Genomic DNA, 27,548 nt, shown 5'->3' with positions numbered 1-27,548 from the left:
TTTGTCTAACTGTCATCAGAAAATGGATCTGGTGATGAGTCAGTCTCTGATCAGGCCACCCAGAGACATGATTAATAAGTTAATACGTGGAGTGATGTATATACCACCTCCTGCTGCAGACCTCTGGACATGCCAATTAGAAAAGGAGCAGCAGTTATATGCATCTGGAATTTATCTCATACGTACACACTTTGGGAACACAGCTCGTCATTAAAATAATGAACACTTTGGTGCCTCTGGCACAGTGGAAAAAAAATGTCTAGCACTTCCTTTCCTCTCTTTTATGTCAGCTGTTATGAAGATCTTGACCTGTTCTATTTTAAGTCTTGAGTCTACAAACACAGGTGATCATCACATGTGGGGCATTGATCATAACAGCCACCTTTAAACATGCACAGAATGGATTTGCCTACCTGAATTAACAAGCTGAGGCTCTCTGTGTAGTTACCATGAAGAAAAGAGAGAAGACTTTACATTACATCTCAGTGGTCTGTTTTCATTACCTACTTTAAGGCAGGATAAATTGCAGTCCAGGCTTCACTGACTGCTGCCCAAGAAAAGAACTGCAGGTGAATAGCTCAGGAAAAGTTGTTTTCAGTTTGGATGCTGTCCTTAGGGAAGCTGCACCATAGGTGACCAACCGGCGTTAGAGAGGCTGAGCTAATGGGAAGCTTTGTAAGAAGTAAACCAAATTAATCTTTCTTCTCAACCATCCTTAAAGACTTGTGAATGATTTTGAGTGGAAAAATATACAATATTTCCCAAAAGATATGCTGTACACTGAGGCAAGTTCCTAGCATGCAGGTGTTGGATAAAGGACAGCTGTTTCTTCTTACTATATTTAAATAAAAATGCAGTAGCTAAGGCCCTTGAGCAGGAGTCACTGCTGCCTGGCTCCATCCCAGAATCCCACTGGGGAGTTCTTCTACAAGGCTGGGTAAATCAAGCTGCAACCTGGGAACACATAAAAGTAATTTTGATGCTTTCTTAAAGGAAGCAAACGTGTAAAGCTACTCAAAGTGCGACAGTTTCTGCCATGAGAGGCATACTGACATTTCTCAATGAAAAAATGACCAGAATCATGACCTTTTAGCTAGTCTCTATCCCACTTTACAAATGTGGGAGCTGTGACAAAATGCAGCCTAATTAAGTTAAAGTCTGGCAAAACTGTATGCAACAATTGTGTGATCTTACCACGGACAGTGACCATATCCTTAATTATAAGCTTACAAACAGACTAAAACCAGATAAAAGTAATAACATTTTATAATGAAATAACAGGATTTGCTGTAAAACAAATGCAGGCTATAAAGATGCTGAAAAAGAACATGTATTAGTATTTTGCCACCACTTGAGAACAGAGTTAACAAGTGACAAAAGTTCAGCTAAAATAGTGCTTTTAAAATATACTTGCAATATACTCCTTCAGTTTGCTTTTATGTGCTTACAAAATCAATCCCCCACAAAACCAGTAGTTATTTCTGCAGATTTCAGTGTGTACTCTGCAAACAAAAAGTAATTATAGCTGAGCATTGGAAGAGCTGTGGTTTTTAGTCACCTATTTTTCACACCACATTTGTTACATGTTCCACCCTGTGCTGACATGCAACTGTGACATACTCTTGCAGAGAGCATCCCACAAAGGCATGAAACTTGCAACATTTGCATAAAGAATCCTTTTCCTTTAAGCAATGTAAACCGTAGCTGCACAATACCAGTAGCTACAGAAGTTATATTGTGCAGTCTTATTCCATGGCTAGCATTCACTCTCTTTAAGTCTCTGTTGCACTGTTACAAATCTGCCAGTTAAACTCTATGCAACTCCAAAACGTATTGTCTGGAATGAAACAACCAATTATTTCTTCAGGTTTTGTGGCATAATATCCTAGGAAACCAGCAATTACAGAATCAAAGTGGCATCAAATGGCGTAGAAAGGAGTTAGCTTGTATTATTCTTTAAACAGCAGTTACATGAACTCATAATAAATGGGTATTAAGTGCTAAATGTATGATAAGTAATTCTTGACAATGCAATTATCCAAACAATACGGGGGAAAAGCTGTAAGATGGCGTTGTCAAATTCACTTGTGCAAATGCTGCTGTGTGAAATAACAATATTAAGGACTGGTTTCTGTTAATGAACACCCTGGAAATAAAATTGTCCAAGAAGCTGTTTGCAAGCCAAGCAGTACACTGTTCTGGATTCCCAGCAGCTCTTGACTGGTAAACGTCACCAATAGTTCGATCTTTTAGGAGGTTAAGACTTTCATTTGCCCAAAATAAGTGGGTGGGAGCAGGATACCATTTTAGCCTCTGAACCTGTTACGTATAGTACCTTATAAAGGAAACATGGAATGAAGGAATTATGTAAAGTGAGGTGGTCTTAAAGAAATAGGGATTAGAAGTTTTCAGTTGCACTGGCAAGGTTACATACTTGTTTCAGAACCAAGCTTGAAACTTGAGGAATTTCCAGGAGGAGGCACATCCAAGTGTAAAATAATGGGATGCTGTTGATGGGATAACACATTTAATTCCTTTAGATTCTTCTTTTTGTCTCAAGAAGAGCATGGCAACTTGTTTAGCTGGGCAGCAGATACAGCCAACACCAACACAGGAAAGTTTGTCATTAAAAGAATCTCAGTCTCCATCTGATCTCAATCTTCCACTGAAACAGAAAGAATTTTCCTGGAATAAAATGACCTTTGAAGGTGACTTAGCTTGATTAGCTGGGAGCCAAAGGGTAGTATCATGCTCATACTGTCTTCTGAGAAACTCCCTAGAGACAGGCTTAATGTTGCTGCTAGCTCCTTGTTCCTCAGACGGGCTTCAGCTTCCGTCTACATTATTTCACTGTCTTTCCCTGCTGCCTTCTTTTAGATGGGGAAACTACTCAGGTGCAAGCTGACCAAATGTAAACCTGCCAATAGCCGCAGCAACGAGCAGGCAGTGAATCCTGAGTAGCACAACCAGTTAAAACCTAGTGTCTCCCTCAGTTCTCTAGAGGAATAGAAAAGCAGCTGAAACAACTGTTTTTTTCTAAAGAGGAAAAGGAAAAACTATTTCCAAGTGAGACTATCTAGGTCATGAGCCATATGTGCTGCCAGTGCTCCTCCAGCACGTGGAATATAAAGAATTGAGGCACAAAACTACATTTACATCTGTAATCCAGCAAGCCTGTCACATTGTAGCATTTGTCTAGATTTTTTGTCAGTTTTGATAGAAAAGTGTGTCTACAATGCACCCTGCTCTGCTAAGGGAAAGTGTGATCTAAGCTTGTTAAGATTATTGTTAAAATTCAAGCTTTATTTGGGGTAAATTTTCTTAGTTAGCACCTGTTCAAATCAAAACTTGATGTTCCCAAGTTTGTGGGGAAAATGGAATGGGAATTGATTTTTAAATTTGAGTGAATATCTCCTTTGTATTTAATCCAAGAAACTAAGTGATAAAAAGTCACTTCTGTTCTACATTTCTTAATTACCAGCTGTGGAACCATGCAGTTCATAATTTCAGGTCAGAACTTTTTCCTCCTCCTCCAGAGAAGATTGACAGCTTTATCTCAGACTAGGAGTCTCTTCAAAGGACTCCTTCCTGAAAAATAATTAAAAAAAATAATTGTCTAAATTAATTAAGTGTTCAGAAGAAAAGAATAACATATTTGAAGAAATAGCGTAAAGCTTCAGTTCAGTTCCTCTTTTTTTTTCCATAATAACATCTGGCACCATATGTTAAAACTTTCAGTCTCATTAGTCAATAATTAAATTTTATAATTAACTTGCAGATTCATAAAACAGAGGGATCTGAATAATGAGCTTCCCACAGTTTTTTTCCATCTCTAGAACTCCGTGCACATGTTCAGATCCTGGTCTGCCTCACCTGCTGCAGGTCCAATTCAAATTGTTCTCTTTACTCTGCCCTTAAGTAGAGTCAGTCCTGACTTTCTTTTTTAGATCTCAAAGGACATTGCCTACACTAACTGTGATACCTACCAAACAAAATTTGTTTCAGGGTTTTGTTTCCAAATTGAGAATGTGTCCATTCTGGAATGAGATGAAGTTCAATGAAATGAAATCTAGAAAACTGATATGATGAAATCAAGACCCGTGAACACATAATGAAGTTCTGGTTGAGAAGAGGAAACATCCCGTAACAGTAGCATTTAAAAAAATGTTGTTGTATCATTCTGTGTGAGAGTAAACGTCAGAGGAGTACACACTTATTTTGGGGTAAGGAATCTAATGCCTGGAATCATACAAATCAAAATCAAAATAAAGTCAGATGTCTATTCTCTGCTCAAATAAAGTGTGGCAGTGGTCAGATCACTTCAAGATTAATTTCACTAATTTTTAGCTTAGCATCTACTTTAAGTTAATGTTTCTCAACGGAAAAATTCGTTGCATCATAGAAAGTTTATCTATCTTAATGAGATATATCGTCCCTCAGGATGATTAGTTAGAAAGATTAATTTTATCTTAGGGGAAATAATTTTCAAAAGGATATGTGAGACTTGTGAGACCTGAGAACATAAATTCTAAGGAAATTAATTTGAATTTGTGGGTTTGAATATTTCACTGTCCTTGTACTCTATCTAGCTGTGCTGGGAGGACTGCTGTTCTTAAGTGCTTCTCTTCAGAGAGCTTTTTCATGAAATGTCAGTGAAAGTGTAGCATTAACTCCCAGGAAAGAGAGAACCAGCTGGAATACACCGAACAGCTGAGCCACCTCTTTGGTCGAGATTGACTGAAGCAGGACTTGTTGTCTACACGGCATCACCCAGGATGGGTCCCAACTATTCTTCATATTCTTTACGATTCTTTCATCTTTTGTTCTTGATAGGTTACTTTTGTTGCTCTACACAGTAGGTGAGGCTGTGTACCTACATTCAACCAGTACCCATGGATGTTGTGGGTTGTGGATGGGAGAGAATTGTTTGCAGTGTCAAGAGGTGGAGGGGGGGAAATTTGTGCTGTACTTAGGTCAGCTCAGAACAGCTGTCTCCTTTCTTTCATACGATTTTAAGATGTGCATGCGTTTAAACTTGTCTTGGATAATCTCTTTAGCTACTCTGTCACCTACACAAGCAAAGGAAACACAGGAAAAATGTTGGGTGTTAAGTCATCTGGTTGAGATTCCTAGAAGATTAAAGAGCTTTTCTTCTGGTGGGAGGCTGGAGAACCACTACTGCTGAGATGATCTCTGGATTGCTTAGTAATTTACAACAGTTTCTTCCAAACAGACAGCATGAGCACATTGGGACTAAGTGGTGCATGACACAACTGGTCTTTGTGCAAGAACAGAACTGGGAAATGGAGAAAGCCACTGTAAGAGCAGGAATTTCCACTGTCTATAATAACCACAAGTCAGTGGAAAAATATAAAACTGAATGATGATTGTGGCTTTGTGACTGAAAAGAGACAGAGGTTCCGCTTTCACTAACCTTTGGGGTAAGATGTTTTGTTTTCCCTCTTCTTGCACAGCCTAGCAGCACTTTGGTCCAAGAGGGGTGAGCTCCCTCCTAGGACCTCAGAGAAGGCAGGACCTGAGCCTTCAGCGGTTCTTGTCACAGGTGCTGTGCCCCATTCCTGTGCATCTACAGAAGCCAGCACGTGGTGGCAGTCAGTACATTTCTGATCAAGTGCTCTTGTGTGTAGAGTCACACAAGCACTCTGAGAGGAAAAGGAGATCTCTTTCCCCCCCAGTGTTGACTTTTCAGGAGGAATTCCTGCAGACTGTGTTTTACAAATGGCTAAAACACACAGTCTTCCTCACTTTGATATCCATGAGGTAGCACAGCCTCATGGGACGCCTTTGGATGACAATACATATTCACACATTTACTGTAGGCTGAGGCAGCACAGAAGCAAAAGGCCAAGTCTTGCGTAATCTCAGTCCATTCTCACCCCCAACAGAAGTGGCACTTCTCGCTGCACAGCGCTTGGACTGAACAGATTGTATGATGGATTTCTCAGTGGAAATTCTCAGAGCCGTCAGTGTACATGCCCAAGAACCTATGTCAAGAGAAAAATAAAAATGATTGTAGGTAACTAATGTAACTAATTATCCACATGGCAGACAATTCCTATGGCAAAACTTATCGCCCTGTCTCTTGAAAGTAATTCATCTGCACATTTCTTGCTGTTGGAAAAGAGAAAAAGGATGTTCACAGCAGGTGTCCTGGATTAAAAAATGTAGAAAACATCAGACATCTGGGCATTGAGGAAGGCTTCAAACATTACATAACTATGTATACTCATACACAAAACATATTTTTCTTCTAATAATCGATCCAAGAAAACACTTTACATTGTTTTAATGTTATCTTGTAAACTTACTTCTCAGGACACTTCAAACCAATACATAAATATGGCACTGTGGCTTAAAAGCTATTAAGCTTTCAAGGACAGCAGCTTGAACCTTACAAACTGAAAATGTGACAAAGAACAGACTTTGCTGCACATCAGATTTGCATCTTAATCAGAGAACTCTTCTCCTAGATTGGCTTTGACACCAGAGCAGCTTTCCCTCATTGTTTGTCAAGTATTTACAGATTTTACAGACATCCTCTGCTCCCCAGGAAAGGAAGAGATCTACTCCAAAGCACTACACTGAAACAATGAATGAAAAAAATGTGGCTTTACACCTGCTAGTATTTTTTCGGTGGGTTTAGAGTGTGCATTGACAATAATGATATATCATAAATATTCAGCTAGAAGAGAGTGATTTCTAACCACTAAAAGATGGTCCAGTTTGACCATTGCATCAGTATGGAGTCACTCTTTCCTCTTAAAAATGCAAGCAACTTCTAATATATATTTAGCAAATGCTATTGTAGTTGTTTGTGAACTGATCATCGAGCATTTTTCTATAGTATAAAAAATTGTTGACAATTGTCTGCAGTTATAAAGATACAGACCTTTAGGCTCAGAGATTACATTGTTGCAAATGGAAAAATATGCATAAAAACTCTACCAACACTAATGTTATCCTTAAGTTTTATGTATTTCCACACACACATCTAGATATACAGTTTTTTATGTTTACGTGCCTCAATAAAATCAGCTACTTGTAAAATTATAACAGTCTTTTTTGTAGTGCTGCATCTACATGAGTAAGACGAGAAAGAGCAGATATGTATTAAAATAATGTACTCTTTGGATTAGAGCTACTGTTTAATTGCAGCTCAAATGTTTTGTAAATACCATCTACAAAACAAACACTATTTTTTCTATTCACCTAAGAGAAGGGGGTGATAGAATATGGAATAAAATAAAACACGGATATGAAACTATGTATTTGAGAATCAGTTTTAATCAGTTTTCTCAAAATTATTCCTGTGTACTTGCTCGTGGAGCAAGGTTCTCTGGTAAATTCCTGTTTGGCTCTTCTACAGTTTCAGTGTTCAAGAATTTAATTTGAATTTGCCTTAAAAACTTACATCAGAGTGCTCTATAAAATAGAAAAGGTGATTTATTTTTCTTACACTAACCCTTTGCAAAGAAAAGATTTACACTGCTTTTCCTTAGACTCTGGGAGGAACAATTTTGTTACATTTAGTATAAAATCGATACAAGCCTCATTTAAAAGCCATTACAGTCACCGGAGAGACTCCTTTGACACTAACAGGGTTTGGATCAAGACTGTGTTTATGTTGCACGGTTCAGGGAACTCCTCTCTTGTCTCCTTGTCAATAAATTCTCCCTCAAGTTGTGTTCTCGAATACAATAAAACTACAATATTTGTTTAATAATTTTTTAGCATTAAGTTACTTGATTGCATTTCTTGGAGCTAATAACATTAGCAGTATTTCTCTCAAGTGATTACACTGAGTCTAAACATTCTGTAAACTGGGGGCTGAAGAGTGGTTAAGTGCAAAGCGGTTAATTTATTTTGCTAATTACAAAGTACTTCCTACTTTTCAGTGTCAAACTGGAGCAGTGCTTAGGCAAGCATGCTACCACATTGCTACAGAAATTAAACATTTCAAAATAGCCTTTATAAAAGTGTATATCAAGAAACAGCTATTATATGGAGAACACAATTTTCGCTTCCTTTTGCCACATTTTACAGTTTTTACTTTGATTCTTAATTTCTTATTATTGTGCCCTTTATCTGAATAGCTAAAAGTTATCCTTACCACTTATTCTAGTGCTGGTTTGAATTATTCTAATGCAGCTCCATGTCCATCACACAGTTTAACTTGCGGTCATGTACTTACCTGCAGTAGATCGTTTTAAGTAACAGCATCTGTATTCGTAACATACTTATCATTTTTCGAACACCCTTTTTTTTTCACTCTGTTGTTTAGTTTCCAGCAGGGTTCAGAGACACAACAAGACAGTAGGAGAAGGCTATCGCAGCCGGGTAAACCAAGTACAGGTTTGGGCCCATGGCATTACTTTCTACTGCTATTTCATACTAATTTTGTATGTATGGCTATTTCATCTCCAGAGAAGAGCCATTATTTTAGGCAGGTATTGATATTTCAAGCATCTGTTTTTTTAATATACTGGTGTAGGACATTTTCTTTTGTCGTACATCTGTTTAGCAGTAAAAGCCATGATTTAATTTTGAAGCGGCATATGTTTGAGTACACAGTGTTTTCATAACTTCTTTGACTAGTGTTGATTGACTTATTTGCTACTTGTATCCAGTGTATTAGCTTGATTCCTAGTTGATGATTTGATTTGAGTATGACAGCAATCTGTGTTGCAGAGTTATCTCCATAACTAACCTCAGATTCCCCTAATAGCTTTCAAACTTTTGTTGCTTTACTGCAGCATAAATACTATCTGATGTTCCACTAGCTACTCTAAATAGATAAACCTAATTGCTATAGCAATATACAAAGCCCGTTTCTTGGTAGACCTTGGTCTACATGAGATGTTTGGTTTCATTGTCAATGGACAGAGTAACAAAGTAATTTCACCTCATTTATGACACAAAGTGAAATGCATCAACATTTAGTTTTCAGTGGACTTTTAAAATTGTTTATTAAAATGAAATATGAAGAATCAGAGGCTGATTTCATTCTTGCTGTGATAAACTGCAAAAAAACTCCAGAGAATTCAGAGAATTTATCACACTTTTCGACTCAATCTGGCTCAAAAGATAGCAATAATTCTAAGAAAGTATTTGGCCTTCAGCCAAGACTGATATTCATTTGTGACTGAACCAGCTTTATGTAAATGGTAAGGTTGTGTTTACTGAATAACTTATTCTCAAACAGAATTTCAAGTACCTTGTCTAGCTGCAAGGTACTGCTCAAATCCCAGCAGATAGTGCTTGCTTGTATTCATGGAAAGAAAATTCAGCTCTTATAGCTTGGTAAATGAACTCTTTCTGAGGATGGTATGGATTATGTGTTGTCTGAAACAGAAGAGAAACACACAGAAGAGAAACCTCTAATAATGCAGCAAAGATTGATAAATGTCAGTCAGTCACATCTCTACCAGTGATCTCCATTTAATAATTTTGAGTCAGAAGAAGTAAGCAAAGGAGGACATCGGCTAGAACTTTCTCAAGAACTATTCTTGAGACATGCTTTTCTCATCTTGTCTTCTTCTGTTTGCAGTCTGTGGGTTGCATTCTTTAAAATAAGAAAGATCTTTACTCATAGCTCAAGCTGTCTTAAGATATTGCTTCTAACTCTGCAGGCCAGAATCTGAGAAAAACTAACTATGAGGTGACTTTGGACCCTGGCACGTGCCAGGGACACAGAGCAAGTGCTGTGTGGCCCCATCTAGGTTAAATGTCATTGCCTTGGTGGCTGAAACCACGGAATCTGAAGGCCCAAGTGTGTGAAAGAGCACTGCCTGACTTAAGCTGTGCCAGTTGTCCTATCAACACCTCTCGGTTTCAGGGAAATTTTCAGGAAACCACCAAATGGCAGCAGACTGATCCTGGAGCAGATACAGAACTGTGTGAACCAAAAAAATATGATGTGAGCATTCATGTGGAAGATTGCTGGATCAAACTGAAAAATGTTGCATTGATTCTTCTGAAGCATCGAGTCTCTCTCTTTCTGCGTATGAATTATATTTATATGGCATAGCTTCATGCAGGGCTACTGACAACACAGTCCTCAGCAGTGCAAGGCCGATGCACTGGATCAATTCCTCCGACCTGCCACAGGCATCCTCCAAATGTTGAAGAGATCTGGGGAGAAAAACATGGATTTCTGCCATTTCTTCAACATACCTGCCCTGCGGCAGCCTCAATTCCCTCTTCTCTTCCTGTCTTGGACTTGCTCTTCTTCACATCTGCAAAGGCAGAGGTGGGAAGAGATAGAAGCATAGGAAGAGCTAAATTCTGGTGTGTTTCTATGAGTGTCTGTTTTATTTTGTTATTCAGAGAGACTTGTATAGTCTTCTGGTGAAGAAGCCCTTTCTTAAAGAGCCAGTTTTGCAGCATATAATGTTAAGTGCATGGTTTATTACGTGCTGAGCTGATTTCATAAATAAATTCAATAAGAAGATGCATTCATCATTACAAACACACTGATTACAAGGCCAAATATAAACAGCAGAGAGTGGGAAGCAGAACTATATCTCAGTCTGACTCGCTATGTAGGCTTTCCAATGACAGGCTCTTGCTGGTTATTTGAAAGAAGCCTTCAACAGGCATCCTTGGAGGTGAATATTTAATGTGCAACTCATTTCAGCATTTGATTCAGTGGCAATTATTCCTCCAACATTAACAGTGAATTGACACTAATGCACTCTGCGTTTTGCTGTTTTCAGACACTATGCCTAGGTTGCAGGATGCTGAAAAAATGGAGAATGGGAGCACTGGAACACGAGCAACTAACAATTTGTACACAGTGAAAACTTATTTATAGTCTGGCATTTTTCCAATCTGGTCTTTCCACTCATTGGATACAATTCTACAGATATTTGTCCTTCATTTGACCTTTATACTTGTGAACAGTGGGATATTTTGTGCCTGGAAATTAACCTTCTGAACACACCAGCATTGATCGGCAAAACCTGAACTACATAAAAGTGTTTGTTATCTACTGTGCTGGTAAACCTATGCACCTAAGAACATACACAACTCCAGACTCTCCCTAGAAACATGATAATTATATTGAGCTAAACTCTTGCATATGTCTGGCTGAATTTATCCCCACAGAACAGAATCTGCCAAAAAATAGCCACTAAATTTGTAACAGAATCTTTCTACTTAGTTTATCTCAATAAAAAAGTAAAGAGTGTGAAATCTTGTTGTGAGACTCATAGAAAGAAAAGGAAATTGTGGATCTAGAAAACAGGTGAGTGGAAGAGAACAGTCTGCCTTTGAAATCACTTTTGTCAGTGGAGAAGACAGAGAGAGCGGCTGCATTTTCAAGTTTGTTTTGAGCCGCTTCCTCCACTCGTATGCCACATTTGCTCTAGGTTCATTTGTGCTATTGCACAGGTTGCATATCTCAAAAGAGCAAAGTTGGGCATCAGTTTGGAATTTTGGAGGTTGCCATGGTTTCAATATTTTTATCTTCTCTGCAAGTCATTAAGATTGCTTTGCCATCTTCAGAGCGATTACACTTCAAAACCAGGACTTGCTTACAGAAGTCAGCAGTCTAGCACACATAAAAACAAGGGAACTGCACAAATACTGAAGCCCAGAAAAAGTGGTAATGAAACGGGCAAATAGTGACAATTCTGGGCAAACAGTGACATATTTCTTAAAGGGTCCATGAGTCAATATGCAAATTATTAAAGATTTATATTGTAGGAAAAATGTAAAACTTTTCAAAGCAAGAGCTTGAAGATGGAAAACCACTGAAAAAAATTATTCCAATTAGAAAAGTAATTTGCCAGGAACAGAAAATGACTCAGACAAAATGTCAGTGGGTTCAGTAGCAAGCTATCCTCTCTCTTTGGAGAAAGACAGCTCAGCCTTCTGGAGCCTGATCTGGCTCATCCAGAGTGAGTGTCTTAACTGAAATACATCTCTGCGGTCCAACTGTTCCATAAACAACTAGGTTTTACTCTTGCAGGATTATATTAAAGAAATACGGTGAAGCACACACTGTTCTCTCAAGTCAAAGCCTACTCTGGTCACATTCTTTAAAGAGTCTGGAACTAATTCCCTAGTCTCTGCAAACACACGGCATGATTTACCTACTTGGGTGAAGTTTTGTTTATCCCATAAATTAAAATCCTTGCATGAAAAATCCAAGCTTCCTCTTGGCTTGCAGAGGAGAGAAGGGAAGGAAACTGGGATTGTGTGGAAGAGGCTCTCTAATGTGGAGCAGGCAGGAGCAGTGACTGCTTTACATGAGATGCTCCTCTTTGACATGACAGAGCTATCCTGCCTGCAGTAACACAGGCTGTGCCTTGAGCAGGGCGGAAGCCTTCCTGGTGCCTCTATAAGGAGAATTTTTTTCTTTCAGTACTGTCTGACATAGACGACCCCTTCTTATTTGTGCAGACTCCTCATTTGTATTCTGGGTCTTGCGCTACTTAGATGTTTTCACGAAGTCAGGGAGGAGTATTCAAGCCTGAGAGCTTTTTGCCAAAAGGAGTTGTGAGAGCTGTGGTGAAGACAGACTGATTAGAAAAACATGGGAAATTGGAAGAGGATACACCAGTCCTTCTAACACGACAGCAGGAAGATGACTTGCTCCGGCTGCAATGCTAAATGTTGATAGTGCCTCCCTCTGTGTGTGTAAGAAAAAAAATTCCCTTTGTTCTGGAGCAGAGGAATCATACACACATACGTGCTTTCACATTGGGATATATTTGTACCTTGAATCCAGATTCGTGCTTTTATTCAAATTAAGGGTACTTTAAGTATCTTCTAAAATAGCCTCCTTGATCAGCTCTCCATTCCAGCAAAATCTGTGAGCCTGAGACTTAAGTCCCTTATGTCTGGAATGTTTGCATGTAGCTCTTTAAGTACTGTTACATTTCTGCCTTTCTTTTCTCTCTCTCTCTTTTTTTTTTTTTTCTTTTTTCCAGAAGTCTACTTATTAGGCAGTTAAAGCAAACCAGTTTATTTAGCCATCAAACAGCTCATATCCTTCTAACTTACCATGGTTATAATATGTTAGCTTACACCCACAACTCAGCAAAATAGAGCCATGCATCTCCTTCTAAACAGAAAAAGACCTTTCAAATCACAGCTCCACACACTTTAAGATCTCTCCGCTTTGGACCTGAGCACCTTCCAAAAAGGCTGTGTAGAGCTAAAGTGTCTCTTCTTTTGAATCTCCGTGAAGATACAGGTGGCTTTTCATGTATTGTTCAATCACAAGAAAGCTATGATGTACAGTTTATATTCAAGTCCCTCCTGGAGAAAAAAAAAAGGTAAACCTCTAGCACCAGGAGTCCTCATGAGCATGAGCTCTACAGGCAGCCGCCTGGTGCCAGAGAGGCTGAGCTCACAGCTTCTGCTGGCTCATGCACTTTGTTGACTGATCGCTCATTCCTGTAGAGTGCACTTATCACGTTGAATCAACATCTCAGAGAAAAAGGAGGTCTTGGAGTTAAATAAGGTCCCGATGAACTGTATGCGTTAAAAATGCAAGATCTTGAGCCTCAGTCTCAACTGATGTTTCAAAAGGGAAGTAAATGTCACGACTCAGAATTTAGGATGAAACAAGTGGAACTTTTTTTGCCAAGCAGGCCAAGAACTCTATCTTTTCTCAGGACCTCTCAGTTCATCCTCAGTATACAGTGTTTTGCAGGTAGTAAGTTAAGTGGCTAAAATATGTGAAGTATTGTGAGGTCTGCAGGCCACAGAGAGGCAAAGCCCTCTTTTCTGAGAGAGAAGGGAGAAGAGTTTCCAAGAGCTGTTTTAAAGCAAGATCCTCAAGAATATTAGTATAGCACAACTCAGCATGGTGGAATTCCTTTAATCATGGTGGAAGTGTTCTGTAGGAAGCCAATAATTTCCTATTACTCCTATTAATATAACCTACATTTAACCTCAGACAACTTTCTTCCTTCAGCCTTTGATCTCACTGGGGTTAGAGGCTCTCAGGTGAAACACAGTTTGTAGTGGCTGTGAAAGGTATTTGCTCTTAGGTATCATTCATATACAACTGACATATAACTTCATGCTGTGCCATCAGCTGCTCTATTGGCTGCAGATATTTAGTCAGGGAGAGGGGTAACAAAATGTGCGAATATCAGCATTCTGGAGGGACGCGCCTGAAATCCATCACCAGACAGTTCAACACTAGTCTAACGTGTCCTGGATTTAGTCATTTCACTGTTATCTCCTCCAAATTTGAGACACACAAGAAAAAAAAGGTGGAAGACTCAGTTACAGTGAGTTCCCTGGGATTTGTGCAGAAATGGGACCCTCATCAAGCACTGAATGGAATCAAGCACTGGGTGACTCACATCACGTTGTGGTCATACCCACTGCTGCCCTTATTCCAGCAGAGGGAAGGAGAACAAAATTACAATTTGTGGCTTGACTGATATATTTCAGTATGAACCAGGTATATATGTCTTTTGGTGAACCATCCAATAGTGTCCACCCTCTAAACAGAGAGCTGACAAGATTTATCAAGACTGTTTCTTGATATAGTGTTTCTTCTGTCCATTTTACTAAACAGCAATGATTGTTGCTGTTAACAACATTCACGTCTTCATCTCAAACAGATGAACATTTATAGACTGCTGAAAGTGCCGTTTCACAACAGATTTGATAGGAGATAAAAGGTTTTGTTCCTGTCTTTAAATGTCCTGATAAAACCTCCAATTGCATTTGCTGAGCTCTATCACCACATTCCCTGCCAACTTCTCACTATGGTGTAAGGGAATGTTACAAACGTAGAGGAGGTGAAAGTCACCCGAGGGCTCCATATAGGTGTCAAAAAGCCTGATTTGCGCAATGGTAGAGCAACATCTGGGTATTGCTACTCTTCATAACATTGGCATGAGGCTTATATACGGACACTGAGGCTCGATGCACAGCAGGATCCTGAGCAGCAGAGCATCCCTATGGGAAAATACAGCAGCCCCGTTGTGATGATAACAAGTGACTGTGTTAGGCAGCTGAGCAAATTTCAATTCTGCTCTGTAACATTGCCAAAATCACAGAAGCATAGCTAAAATAATGCAATGCATCTTCAGTAACACCTTAAGCTAATTTGGCTGGAGCCTCCAGAGGGTGGTGGCAATCTAGGGCATTTAAGGTTATTTGTATCTTTGCCAGTCACTCCCTACCTTAAAATATTTGAATGTAAGTATAGCTTCATTTCTGACTTTGGTAGGTACGTGGCATTGAGTTTGGTGTTTCAACTTAAATATACTGTCACAAATACTGTAATGACACTCTACCTTGGTTTTGTCTCACAGCAATATAAACAAATCCCAACAATATTTTTCAAGCTTACAGCAAATCAGATGAAGTGCAATGTAAGCATGCTGGAACTAACTTTAACTATCTGTCCTGGGAACTAGTAGTAAAATTTAGTGTCATCTATGCAGGGCCTAATGAGGACTAATTTACTTACATTTGCATAAGCATACCTTGCCACAGAAGTTCATGACACGAAATTAACATAACAATGAAGGGAAAAAAGAAACATAAGACATGCCAGAACAAAGTTGAAAAAAACACAGCTGCTGTCTCCCTTAGTTACAGTTGAACATCTAACTTCTTGAAAATATCATCTAACCAAGTGATCAGGAGGAAAAAATTAGAAGATGAGGGAGAAGGAGTGAGAGAAGGAAGAGCCTATGTAAAGGCTCCAGGATCTGAAGTTCACAGATGAATGGTGATACCATTCAGTTTAGCAGTTGTACCACTGTGATATTTAATAGATTACTCTTTCCAAAACTACTCCAATTTAAAATAACATCAAGAGGAGAAATAACAATGCAGGAATTATGTACATTAATTTTTAATCTAAGGTAAGCATTAGGTGAATGTTTAACAGTTTAAAAGGGGCTTAAGGGGATACACAAGGTTGATATGTCTCAAACTTGTTATTAATAGATCTTCTAAAACTTGCAACAGGAACATTACAACATCCCCTTGCTGGCACCTCTCACTTCAAAAGCAGCCTAGGGCCAAATAAATGATAGCAATGACTTAGCCTTGACATTTTTCTTTTCATTTTACAATAATGACACATAGGAATGTTTCCACTGTAACATTTAAGTCAAGTGAAAAGCACATCTTAAATGTCTAATATCTTTTATTTCAAGAAAGATGCTATTTTTTTTTTAAGAGCAACTTTTCTCAAGTGAACACTTGCAGTCATGAAGCAGAAATCAGGAAGAATGTCAGCAGCTCAGCTTTGCAACATGAGATCTCAGCTTCCCTTTTCAACCGCCCGTTTGCAAGTCCAGCACTGAGTCCTTATTAAGAGGCTGACATAAGCCTTATTCTCTTTTCCTCTAACCCAGCGTTGCACTGTTATTGCTCCAGTTACACCACTTTTCATCTATGCCCATGTAAATAGAGCACATTTACCATAGCATTAACAATAAATAAATAAATCTGTGGTCATGAGGGAAAAACCCTTCACTGACATGACCCCATCTACTAGGAAAGGACATCGAACCATCCCATTGCATCAGAGTGTGAGAAGGGAGCACGTGGCCAGGGCCAAGCCACAAACCTTGACTTGCAGAATCTAGTAGATCCTAAATCTATGCACTTTCACCAGCACTCGAGTTTGACAGTTGTTCATGAAAGATATAACATACGAAACCGCCTGAGACTTAAATAAGGTTACACAGACATAAAGACAGCCAAAAGCTTGCACGTCAAAGTGCTGCCATGACTCTCAACTCACCTCCACAGAGCCAGTCCTTTTCCATCCCAGCAGATCTGGCCTTAAGCTACCAGGTGTAAGCACAGCTCCAAACAGCCTTGGGAATGATCAACATCAGTCTGATTTTATCACCACTAATATTGCTTAGCTGGAGTGGGTCATTTCCACCTGGCTTGATGCTCATATGGATTCAATGCTTTATGTTGTTCTGAATATGTTGGCCTGGAGAAGTCCCACTTGCCCTGGGATTCAGTTTCAAGCCTCATTCGCACTTCCAGAGCAGTCCAAAGAAGACTAAACAGTGCTGGTATGCAGTCTTTGGAGACTACTGTTAAAATCTCTATTGCTAGTATTTGAATTTGAGCTTCTCTGTCATCTAAGAATTTAATTCAACGGTCCCAGAGAAGCCATCTCTACACTGTGGCTTTTTGTGCCTCTGAGAATGACTCCGTAGATAGAGGCCACAAAATGACAGGTAAGAATCAAGGATAAAGTTATGTAATAATACATAATTGCCTTAAATCACTTGCCTGGAGTTACTAAAAAGGAGAGAGCAAACAGTAGTAAAACCAGTGATTTAAAGTCCATAGTTTGCCACCTGAGGGAAAATATTAGCTAGAACAAGCAAGACTATTAACATAGCTATATATTATCCCTAGATCAATTTTTATAAAGGCAGATCTTGCTGTCAGCTCTGCAGAAGTCATTATGGCTTTACTGTTTCTCTAGAGAAGGTGTTAGGGTGAGTGAGGATGATAAATAGTGTGAAACAGCTGAAAACAGTTTTCCATAGGCATTCAGGCATCGATTTCCTCCAATTAGCTAGCAGGAGGAGAGGCAGTGTGTGCCTCCAGTTGCTCCTTTAACATCAGCTGGCTGGGGGAAAAGGTTGGGTGGTTTCGTGACTCAGGCTTTTCATTTGATAAGAACTTTCCAGAGGACTTTCAGGTAATTACTTGGGTTTGATATTTTTTTTCAGAAGGAAACAGCTGCAGCTGATCTGGGAGATTATGTTTGTTCTTAGAAAGTAATTTATCTTTTTATGTTTTCAATTAAATAATTATGCACACATTTGTTATTGTAATTCAATGGGATTGCTGATAACCCATTCCCTAGGTGTCTGATTCTCAGCCCCGTGCTAAGAAAGTGCACAAGTCTGAATATTTTAAATAGTCACAATGTGCGATTTAAATAAAGGGTAAGTCTTACATTGGCCTTTTGAACAGAGATAAAATTTCAACAGATGATTCCTGCACTGAATTAATTAGGTGTTTTTCAGGATCTGTCCTTCCCCATCAATCACACCGTATTTCTGTTTCATTAGACTCTCACAGACCTTTCAAGATGGTTTCACAAAAGCACCTTCACTTTGCCAAAAAAACCACAAAACCTGAGCAAATAATTTTGTATTTATTAAGTGTTTCTGCAAACAAGATCTGACTTATCTCAATTCTTTTTTCTCTCCAAACCCCAGATATTATTAAAGGAAGTCTGCAAGATTTTAATTTGAAACAATAAAAGTTCTTTACGCTCCAGTGGTGCCTTAGAACAACAATGAGGTACCATGACCTCCTTTGTTTATATGTCCCTCAATTCTTTAAAATCCTGTCAGTACACTGGGGATGATGAAGGTAAATAAAGTACTTTGCTTTCAACATCTGTGGGCCAAGGGTTCAGTGTGATCTTACAGATGGACCCACCTTAGAGCTAGTGGCCACCAAAAGAGAATGTCTTTTGTTCCAAGTGTTCCCTGCTTTTGGCTGGGTGGTCCTGGCCTCCCTGGCACACATCTGAGGTGTGGCTGACCTCCTGGTGAGCTACTTCACAGAGTTAAAGCAGTGGGAAACTGTCCTCCTTCTCAAAAAAAGTGATCAGTGTTCTGCCAGATTATGTCCTTTTTCCAGGAAAAAGAAATGGTGGAAGTATGCATATAAGATGGGAAGTGTAAGTGGAAAATACGTCTTTCAACAGCAGCTGGAAATTATATTGGCTTAGCTGCAATTTAAAATTTTTATTAATATTGAATACTGCTAATAATATTCAGTATTAAAAGGGCTTAATTTTTTTGTTTATCTATGAGATCTAAATCTGTGGTAACTAAACTTCCCAAATAGTTTCTTGTTCAAATATTTGATCATGTCCAAGAGTTCTGGGTGTCAGACAACAGAGGTGGTCAGGTGAATTAATCCTCCCATCCTGTATTAATCATCATACCTAGTGCAGTCCTCTCAGCTTGCACAAAAAATAGATCAAACAGAAAAATAAGGGCCGTCTCTGCTGCAATTAATGTAGGAGAGAGAGACACCACATCCTATCAGTTACTGATTATAAATACAGAGGAGGGGAAACGAACAACAAGAGGACAACATGGAAGTTAGAGAAAGCTGGCATCTGATGGAAGAGCTGCCTGGAAAGAAATGGGCCAGAAAAAAAGAGGGATATATGCAAAACCATGAGAAGTTTTGAGAACCATTTTTACTGTCAGTATTGTCTTTGGCCTATAGACCCCTGCCCGCTCCACTGCCTTTCATGTAAGGCATTATGTGGCAGAACACTGATGTGTGCTCGTAGATGAATAGAAATACAAGTATCTACCTTTCTCTACAAAAATGCAAGAGCAATCAGGGAAGACCAATTAAAGAGATCTTAATTTAGGGTCTACCTTCACCAGTCTGGAATCCAGCTCTAATTGTGGCAAGTAACAGAATTCAATTGAAATATAACCAGCAGAATGAGCTCTGCTAACATTTTAGGGTTAATTGGGGCAATAATTACTGAAGAAACAGATCTACTGCATGGAGGGAAAGTTGCTATGGTATTACCATACATATTTGAGAGAGCAATTAAAAAAAAACCTGATGTAGACAGAATAGCCACAAATGAGTAGGAAGTTAAATGGGCAATGCATCAGAATGTCAGGGCAATCCAATGCCACTCCAGTTCAACTGCCTTTTTCCTCCTAAAGCCTTTTTCTCTTCAAATCAGTCCTGGATGCTGAAGAGCCTTCCGACTGCCTAAAGGGACCAAATGCAGAGACCCAAGGGTGAAGGATGCAGTTATCCTCTGTTCATAGGTCAGTTGGAGGGACTGAATTTGATTGTCAGGGAGATGTCAGGGCTGGGGCTGAGAAAAAGTCTTCTTGGAGGAATTGTCAGCACCAAGTTCTGGTCTCACTCACTTGCACAGAAGAAAGTTGAAAAAAAAACTGTGGAGAACTTGACTGACAGCTTGGATAACTTTTGTCAGTTGTGATAAAAAAAAAATAAAAATCCAGAATTTATTTTTCACCAGCATAGGATTTAATTAGAAATTATCATCAGGCAATGATGAGGAGATCTCAGAGACAAAGGCTGACATCTAGGACAGGGTGCAGAGAGAGACATACCTGAAATTAGGGAGGGGAAAGAAAAACAGTGGATTCAAAGCCAGTAGCTGAACAGAACTGAATGGGTCTACACAGACTGGGTAGTAGGGAGAGGAAAATGGCAAGAAAGGCACAGAAGGACACAATTCCAATACACGGCATGCAGTCGGTAAATTTAAGAACACTGAGAAGCCAAAGAAGATTTAAATGGAGGTGTTTTAGCCAGGTAAATGCTGCAACGGCTTGTAAGAATGGCTCTTTAAGAGCCAGACTGCAGCTAGCTCGGGATAGCCTTGGAGCAGAGAGAGAGGAAGCCAAGCTTGTAGGCAGCTTGTTTGTTGTGTACAGAAGATGGACAGAGATGCTGGAAGGATCAAGGGCTTCCTATTTATAATTAGTTGTATCAAGATGTAAGAGGCTAAGTAGGGTGACTAAGCAATCACCATGCCTAGTGACAGTTGTGATGATACCTCCCTGTGTGGACAGACTCCCTTTTAGGAGAGCTGGATGTACTTTACCTTCATAATCTCTGTGTTAGAAATAGCAAGATTATGCAGTAACATTACACTTAGAAGCACTACTTCAGCTCGAATCTGTCTTTCCAGGTATCTCTGTTCTGTGTCTAAAATTGCTGTGAGAGAAGTAACAATCTGGAACAAAACTTGCAGTTATTCTTCTCTCCACCCTCACACATCCTGGCTTCTACGCCCAAAGCAAGAGAGAAAGAACAGAGAACTTAAAAGATGAGAATGAGACACATCTTTGCTACTTAGGATATTTTTTTCTGCACTGCCTGACTTTGTTACTGTTACATTAGGGAAGGAAGGATCTCCTCACAGAACTGTGACCCAAATTTTCTGTGCGGTTTTTCCAGTGTATTTCAAGAGAGAAACATGAAAGTCTGATTTGTGCATCTAGAAATTTTAAGAGCAAAGTATTGATTGTAAGCAAGGCAAAAGGACAGTTTCTTAGCACAGCGTCTTAGTATCTAACTTTCAGGATTTTTCTCTGTTGGCAATGAACCACTGGAGTTAATAGCTGCAGATAATCATGAGCAAAAGAGATAAACCATCAAGAAGACCAGCCATCACCTAATTGCAACATGCACTCAAAAGGCTGAGAAGCTACTGAATCTCCCACTTCATTAATGAAATACTTACCAGAATAACTTGAAGATGTTTGAGTTTGAATATACTTGTAGTGGATGCAAGATAACCAATAATTTCTAGGCATATATTTCAACAAACTCACTGATTGCTGCAAACAACAATTCACTGAACAGATATTTTTACTGTGTTTAAGGCTGAAAAGGTGGTATCCTGCTTCCCACTGCATACAGGCACGTTGCAGCCACAGTGCAAGTCAGCTGAAGCAAAATCTGTGCAGTGAAGCAAGCAGTATGCAGGACCCAAAGGGAAAATCAGATCCTGCACCACATTCAGCCCATGGATCGCTGTCTGCAGAGATCTGTGTGAGCAGCTTTTACACACAACAAATGGAAAAACGGGTGATGGAGCATGTTTTAAGCTGTATTTTTCAATGATTTGTTCTGGATGATGGAAATTGGTGGGGAGTGGGGTGTGTTCAGTTTATTTGAAAGCTACTTGCAAACCATTGTAAGTGACCGGTAGTAGGATGTGATATTCAGTGCTTATACAGCATAGACCTGTGGATGTGTATTTGCTACAAATATTTTTCTTTTTATCCCATTTAAACAGTAACTAGAATAATAGGCACTATACGCTATGGAGATGCAGAAATGCATAATGCAACACTCTTTCGGTGACAGAAAATTGAGTGGAAAAAGGGTTTATGCTATCAGATCTCTTGATAATGTGTGGAAGGATGAACTATGTTTTAACAAAATGAAGAACTTATGTAAAATGATGATGTTTTCTGTTTTCATCCTAAATGTGAAACAGAGTGCGAGACCTTCATGAAACTTTTATCAAGTACTTTTCTTCCAGGCCTGCATTCACAAACTCAAATGACAGTTCAAGCTTAAACTTTCTAAATCTTGCTTTCATTTTTATGAGTCAAAAATCTCAGTGGAAACCTAATTTCATGCAAATTTCTTTTAATGACCCTGGTAAAAGTTGGGCAATTTTTTATGGTTTTAACAACATCTACAGGATAATTATTCCTATCTATTTCTCCCAGTATTTAAGTACTGACACTGTACAAATTATTCTTGACAAAAAAAGCTCCGAGAAGCCCAGGTCAAAGCAGATGGTAAAACTGTGTGAAAACCAAATTATTTATAAGATCAGGACAACAGCTGACAAATCCTAGTGGAATAAATTACTCTTCTCCCAATAAACTAGCTCTTTAAGTAAATAATGCGCAAAATTATTTTCCTGTTTATTTACTGATTCACCTTTTTCCCCATTTGGAAAATAAGAAAGCTCTGTGTTTCCGTAGTGCCCCAGAAGCCCTGCTCTGCTGGGATGCGCCTGGAGCATCCCTCCCTCCGCTGCTCCCTCTGCAAGTGCCAGGAGGAAGATGAACAACCTGCAGAATCCCAACACAGCAACACTCCCCTTCAGCCCCACCTCTGCAGTGTCCCAGGGTCTCTCCCTGCTCTGGGAACTCTCTCAGCCCATTTAAGCTTTACAACTTCCCCACCTAGTGGAAGTCCAGGTACTTTCTTTCCCCAAACACATCTCCGCTCTAGAGGAATTTTATTTCATAGAATCACAGAATTGTTCAGGTTGGAAAAGACCTTTAAGATCATTGAATCCAGCTGCCAAGTCCACCACTAAACCATGTCCCTAAATGCAAGGTCTATACATCTTTTAAATACCTTCAGGGATGGTGATTTAACCACATCCCCGGGCAGCCGGTTCCAGTGCTCGATAAACCTTCACGACGGTAGGTGAATGGCAGTTTTATGGGGGATAATAAAATACAGAGAATCACTGTGCCTTAATTTTTGTTATTTGTTTTAGTTCTCCAGACTGTGGTGGTTTGAGATATTTGATGAGTATGTGCTGAGAAATGGAAGAGAAAATAGAGGAAGAATGCAGTGTTGGGGGGGTAATAATAAAAAAGACAGTATGAACAGAAACACAGAGCATGATAGTGTTGCTTGCTAAATCCAAATTTAGCTTCTGCGTGGTGTTCCTAAATAGGAATCCCTAAATGCAGGGCTGGGGACTGGTAGAGGTCCTGAATATTCTCACTCCTCTAGATCAGGTAAAGTCTTCCCCTGTATTTCTCTTTTTTGGTGTCATGGTCCAGAATCAGCCAAATAATAGCAGGAAAGCTTTTTGTGCCTGCAGGGCTCTGATCAGCTATGGCTGTAATGAGAGCTGGAGAGTAACCTCATGGGGTCCAAATCTGGGGCTCAATGCACACCCCAACACTCTGAACCTATAGGGAGGGGAGGAAGAAGGATACAAAAGTGGAGTTGCTGGTGGATTTATGCTTTCTTTAAACCTAGATGTTTTACATAGACCACTACAGTTAAACTAGAGTACTTTTTGCACAGAGCATCTTCTACCTATTTTCATTCTGGCTGCTTTTCTAAAGATGTAAAATGAGAAACGAACAAACAAGTTCCTGGAAAACTGAGAAAACTTTTAAATAAACTTTTAAAATTAATACTATGTTTTAAGAGTGACACATGGCTGTATGACAGCTTTGTATTTTATATTTACATACACAGTCTTTCCTCAGTTGCATTCTGGTTTGGGGTTTTTTATGTGTGTTTTTCATCACGTTACGCCTTTTTGCTGTTTTCTGACAGAATAATTAGGGAACTTTAAGAACTCTAATACTTTAAGATTTGCCTGTAAGAAGGGAGCAGCATCTATATAAGGAAGCTTTGCACCTGCACTCTCAAAGATGTTTTCATTGTGGTTGTTTAGCGTTTGTGTGTCTATCATTTCAAAGTGCTTTTTAAAAGTTGTTTTAGACAAGAGATTGAACGGCTTTGCCTCAAGTGCTGATAAACTGTCAATGTTTAGGTGAAAAGAATCAAAATTGCTAGACCAAGCTTTATCAACGCAAATATATCCGAGTTTAAAAGACATAACTGCTAAATACAACGCACTCTCTCCCTCCCTGTGAAGTGAAGCCTGCGCAGCTGGAGGGTCACTGCCATTCGCTTTTTAGGGAAGGGGAAAAGGACAACTCATCTTTTTTTCACACTGATAGGTGCCTCGGCCCCCAGGGAAACAGTGATGTTCCCGGGAAGGAAAAAGGAGCTCGGAGTTTAGGTGGAAGCTGGCTAGGTGGCAGCAGAGCCCTGGGCAGCAGCCGTGGCTGCATGGCGAGCATCTTCCTGAGCAGAAGGTTCCCGAGGGACACGCGACTCAGCTGCTCGAGGGAGAAACGGCAGGAAAACTGAACTTGTCCGAAATGTGATGCATTTAGGAATTCTATATACAGGGACGAAGAGTTTGGCTTCTATTCCGTTTCTATTCTACTTCCGTTTCAACATAAATTCCCAGCTCTCACCGGATTATCGCTGACGGCAAAGTTGGAGAAGTTGCGTGGCAGTAAGGGAAGGAAAATAAAAGGAAAGTCTATTTATATCAGAAAGTATGTTTTACTAGTACTTCTACAAGATGAATCTCATTGAAATTTTTCTTGGCCCTTTATGGAAAATTAATTAATGGAATATACCCTGTGACTGACGGTCACAGATGGGCAAAATGCAACCAAACTGTTGTGGTTTAACCCCGGCCAACAACTAAGCACCACTCGGCTGCTAGTGCACTATGCCCCAGTGGGACTGGGGAGAGAAACAGAAGAGCAAAAGTGATAAAACTCATGAGTTGAGGTGAAGTTTAAGTGAAAGATGCACACATAAGCAAAGCGAAACAAGGAATTCATTCGTTGGCAGGCAGGATTTCAGCCCTCCCCAGGAAAGCAGGGCTCCATCACAAGCAACAGTTACTTGGGAAGACAAATGTCATCACTATGAACATAACCTCCTACCTTCTTCTTTGCTCAGATTTTTATTGTTAAGCATGACTTTGTGTGGTATGGAATATCCCTTTGGTCAGTTGGGGTCTGCTGTCCCACCTGTGTCCTCTCCTACTTTCTTGCACTCCCCCAGCCCACTAGTTGGTGGGGCTGTGTTTCTCTGTATAACCTCAAATCATCTGGTTGCATCTCTCTGACTCTCCTGTCTAAGCCACGTCTATGATACACAAGTGTACTGGTAGCTAGAAGTAGAAAGTTTCCTAGCAGACTATCTTGTCTATCCATGAATATTCACAGATGTGCCACTGCCTTGAATGGAAATACCATTTCGAAAATGTCTTTGCTCTTCTTTATGCATGTTGAGATGAATTTTTAGATGCAGGTGCCAAAGGACTTGAAAACTACTAAGATGCATACGGACTCGCCTTTGGTCAATAAGCACAGAAAGATGACAGTTCTGGTCAAGTAAACCAGAAAAGCTGCCCTTGATAATGTGTCTCCGAGCTCTCACAGGTCTCAGGTTCATTTAGGATTATGCAGCAATGCTGACAAGTGAAAGCTGGAGTGTTTATGCTATCAGGGATTCTTGTAACGCAACCAGCTAGGAAATACGCAAGGCTACTGATGATTTTATATATGCCCAGCAAAACCGTCAGAGGATAAAAGTCAAAGAGCCTTAAGAATTGACTGAGAGGGAATTAGCCACCATTAATACAGACAGGATTCAGACCTCTAGGCACCAGGCTTTGTACCGCACTGCTAGTTACTGACTTACTGAGAACAAAATTGCTTTGCTATTTTTAACCAACGCTGTCTTTTGTCAGCTGTTTGATCTATTAGACCCTGATTTTCTCCTTGTGGAGCTTTAAATACTGAGAGTTTTGTCAAAGATAAGACCAGTAAAGATAATATTTACACTTCTTATTCTAATGTACTAAAATGCAAAGGTATTCCTTACTGGGCATTCCTATTGGGTCTAACATTTGTATTCAGTCAAGCACTGAAAATAATCAAACTGTATTATTTTAATCAAAGAACAGGAACAGGTGATGTAACAGGAGCACAAAGAGCCAAACCTTGTCTTATGTCACGAGACTGCAATTTGGCTCAGTATTCTTAAACCAAGTCAATGGGGATGCATTTGACAATGTTTTCAAACAACCCAGTAAGATCCAATTTAATACAAATAAAGCCACTGGGATCAAAAGTGGTGAAGGAGAGGTTGAATATTTGGAACAGATCTTGCTACATTGAGAACAACTGCCTATTCATTTAAAATCAATATAAAAACAGGGGGCCCAGTTGTAATTTCGTTTGCTTTGGATTAACTCTGGAATAACTTCACAGAGGTCAATGGAATGATACCACTATTAAAAAAAAAGGACAAGAGATCAGGATTACATTGAGCTGTGTTCTGTTTGAAATACTCTTCTACCATTCCATCTGTAAGCAGGATGATCTGCATTTTTGTAATGGAATTTAAAATGTTTTTAAGCTTTTGTGTACCTTTAAGCACGAACATACTAAAACAACAGTAACAATATTAAAAAATATTAACCTTGCAGACTGGGATATTTTTAAACCACAAATGAGGGAAATAATCCTTCCTCCTTAGAAGAATTTTGAGAATTTAGACTGGGTGTTTCTAATGTAAAAGTTTTGGGGTTTTTTTTTTTTTAATTTTTATTTTATAATTGCAAAACCAAAATTATTCTGTCGTCAGATGACATCCCTATACTTTCACACAATTATTGCCCTTCTGAAGTGATCTTTAAAGCAGTCAAACCACTCAAACAAGCAACAACAGACTTCTGAATGGTGCACCTTTTCTAACCATTCATAGTTACATCCACAAAGGCTGACAAAAGGATGCTGGAGTGGCTTCACTTTTAAGAGAGCTTAACGATCACTTGGTATAGAACTGATGACAGGAAAAGGATGATTTGTTAAAGTGAGATAACCCCCCTCTCTCCTCCCCAGCTACTCACCAAACAGATGGAATTCGTGTGTTTGCAATCTTCAGGATGAGTTAAGTTTTTCTGAAGAGCAAAGACTGATTTTCCACTTCGCCTCATCTAATAGAAACACAATCAAGGTACCAGCAGAGAAGAGTGAACTCAAGCCCTCTTGTAAAAAGGTGCTAATCATTAGCAGTAGTTACTTATGGTATGAATAATTCATGGATTCACAGGATTTATGCATTAAAAATAAGTACACTACTTCTTTTCTTCCCTCTCCAATATTGTCCCCTATTCCTTTCTTTATCTTCTCTAAAGACTGTGGAGCTCACTTAAATAAGCCTGACAGTGAGAGCCCAGAAAAACAGTCAGCAGTGTTTGGGAAGATGGAGCAGCAGACCAACCTCACTGCTACTACAGAGCTAGGAAGAGGGCCACCGACTGCTATCCAGAGGAAAAAGCCAATTGTAAAGCCAAAGTCAGCATCCAAAAGGCCAGGAAAAAATTGCCCTTCTGTTAATTAGTGTGAAATTGTTGAGGTATTTTATGACCAGTGGAA

The 27,548-nt window shown here is 39.4% G+C and overlaps 1 long non-coding RNA gene across 2 annotated transcripts; it reads right to left on the bottom strand.

Annotated features, from left to right (window-relative positions):
- Nucleotides 1–642: 642 nt before the first annotated feature.
- Nucleotides 643–27,548, bottom strand: LOC128853568 (uncharacterized). 2 transcript variants are annotated; one of them, XR_008452161.1, is made up of 4 exons: nt 27,020–27,548; nt 5,898–6,005; nt 3,479–3,588; nt 643–2,665 (listed from the first exon to the last, which is right to left on the bottom strand). It is a non-coding gene; the product is annotated as an uncharacterized LOC128853568 (long non-coding RNA). The 2 variants fall into 2 exon arrangements; XR_008452159.1 differs by having other exon boundaries at nt 643–3,588.

Source organism: Cuculus canorus, chromosome 14 (genome assembly GCF_017976375.1).
Source record: "Cuculus canorus isolate bCucCan1 chromosome 14, bCucCan1.pri, whole genome shotgun sequence".
Lineage (NCBI taxonomy): Eukaryota > Metazoa > Chordata > Aves > Cuculiformes > Cuculidae > Cuculus > Cuculus canorus.
This window is presented reverse-complemented; position numbering and strand designations above follow the sequence as displayed.